This window comes from Gigantopelta aegis, chromosome 15 (genome assembly GCF_016097555.1).
Source record: "Gigantopelta aegis isolate Gae_Host chromosome 15, Gae_host_genome, whole genome shotgun sequence".
NCBI lineage: Eukaryota > Metazoa > Mollusca > Gastropoda > Neomphalida > Peltospiridae > Gigantopelta > Gigantopelta aegis.
The window spans coordinates 41801709-41804498 of record NC_054713.1 but is presented as its reverse complement, the minus strand read 5'-3'; positions in this window follow the sequence as shown (position 1 = coordinate 41804498).

Sequence of the window (2790 nt, the reverse complement as noted above, 5' to 3'; positions counted from 1 at the left end):
GTTGTTACACATGTTAGTGCTTAAAAAAACACACCAACAAATTGTAATATGCACTTTACGATAGACAGGACAATACATAATATTAGTATGTACCAGTCGTGTGTGTGTGTGTGTGTGTGACGAGGAAAACCCGTCCATAGATGACGATCGATCCTGTGATCCATTGAGCGACAACAAGCCCCACGCGACTTTAACTCTACCGCGCAACTGATGACATGCTGTGTCCTGTATGAGGGGGAAGAGCATGTAAAACAGTCTATCCTTCCATTCGATAAAAAGAAAGAAATGTTTTATTTAACGACGCACTCAACACATTTTATTTACGGTTATAAATGCGTGCACCACGACTGGTATATCAAAGCCATGGTATGTGCTATCCTGTCTGTGGAATGATGCATATAAAAATGTATTGGGTTTCTTCTCTAAGACTATGTCATAATTATTAAATGTTTGACATCAATAGCTGATGATTAATAAATCAATGTGCTCTAGTGGTGTCGTTAAACAAAATAATTTTTTGTGTGGTATAGTTGTTAAATCATCGGCAGTAAGACTGGTAGGTAATGAATTCGTATCTCGGTACCGACTCCAACCCAGACAGTTTAACCGAGTCAGTAAAGACATCTAAGGCCACTTCACATATTAATGGTCTCTCACTGACCACCATCTCAAAAATTACGCGTTTTTCATTTGTTAACGTGTCAGTATGTGCTGGTGGTCCGGGTGTGCATCTTTCTAACACACAAGGCTCATGTTTGACTGGAGTCCTCCTTTAAAGTGTCAGTATGTGTTGGTGGTCCGGGTATGCATTTTCCCAACACATAAGGCTCATGTTTGAGTTGTCTGTCCCTTTAAACGAATGTCCTGAACAGAAAGATGTGTATGTTTGAAAAATTAATACAAAGAATACAAAATAAACTTGAAATGAAATCAGAAAATGCACGCCTTGAGGACATACTGGTTAAAGGGGCGTTCTGATCAATGCGATTAGTCTCACCGACTTGGCGCATGCGATTTGTCATAGTGACTCTAAGCGTATGTGTATTTCAATTTAGGTGTTCTCACAGGACGATTCAATTGCATACGACAAGTCGGTGCGACTAATAGTATAATGAGAACGCCCTTAACCTATGTAAAATGTACGCTCAGTGATAATGGATTCGCACCTGCGTCCCCCCCCCCCCCCCCTCACCCCACACTAAATTCGGCCCTGGATCCGACAACATTGATTAATCATTGAACAACCGTGTCGAAATATCTTTTGGACTGTGTCATGTGTAAAAATACAACTTTAACCAATGCAAGTTTTTTTTTTTTTCATTCAGTCGCTAAGTTTACAGCTAAACAATGGGCGGATTTGGAAGGAGGGAGGGCGGCAAAACACCCCATTTTAGCATAGTATTGATCCCTACCAAACGTTGAAAAATGACTATGATAAAACCATTAAAGTGACCGACCCTAGTTTTTAAACACTAATGCATATCTTTCACTATTAGGGCCGTTTATGATCACTGAAATCAAACATTACTTATATTTTATTGTTTAGATTATCCTGGTGTTTTTAATATCACAAAATGCATTTCTAAAAACATTTACGTAACGCAATTCTAGCTGATTAATCAATGTGCTCTAATGAAGTCTTAAATAAGACAAATTGCCTGTTAATCTATATAATAAATTCTCTATTTATCTATAAGTATTTTCTGCTCATCATCTGTATAGGCGCTAGAGGACAAGACGTTATTACGACTAACTAATCAATACCTATATTATCATGGTTTTCTACATATTTGGTAAAGCGCTCGCTTGTGGCGCGGTCGGTTTGGGATCGATCCCCACTGGGCTATTTCTCGTTCTAGCCAGTGCACCACGACTAGTACATCAAAGGCCGTGGCATATGCTGTCCTGTCTGCGGGATGGTGCGTATAAAAGATTCCTTGCTATATTAGAGAAAATGTAGAAGGTTTCCTCTCTTGACTACGAGTCAGAATTACCGAAGTTTTACATCCAGTAGCCGATGTTTAACATCAATGTGCTCTAGTGGTGTCGTTAAACAAAACAAACTTTAACTCTTTTTTTTTTATCAGCAGAGCATTTGCTTTCACGCATGCAATAGAAATCATGATATAATAATCTGTAAGGAGTTCTGGGCCCGTACTTGTAAAACTATCAAGTTTCGAATTAATGTTTATTGAAGTCTCGCTCATACAAATGACGTACAGTTAAAACATTAAAACGTTTCTTCTATTACATTTAACGAAAAACAAACTAGAACACATTTAAAAAATATCCATCAGCTACTAGAAGTCAAAGATTTAATTAAATAATTATAACAACTATTCTACAGAGGAAACCCTTTACATAACAGCAAGGGTTTTTTATATTCACTTTTCCACAGGTAGGACAACTAATATGTAACGATTTTTGATATAGCAATATTCAGACTGCTAAAGTCTCAAGTCCGGACTTTAACGTTTAATAAGCATTAATCCTGACAGATACCATGTGGTTCTTTTTTTCAAAATCAAATTTCATGAAGGATAAGCAATTTATATTTTTATTTTATCAATTAATATCGCATAATTTATTAAATCAATGTATCAATGAATCAATCAATGAATGGATGAATTGGCGGGTAGGAGCCCAGTGGTAAAGCGCTCGCTTGATGCGCGGTCGGTTTGGGATCGATCCCCGTCGGTGGGCCTATTGGGCTATTTCTCGTTCCAGCCAGTGCACCACGACTGGTATATCAAAGGCTGTGGTATATGCTATCCTGTCCGAGGGATGGTG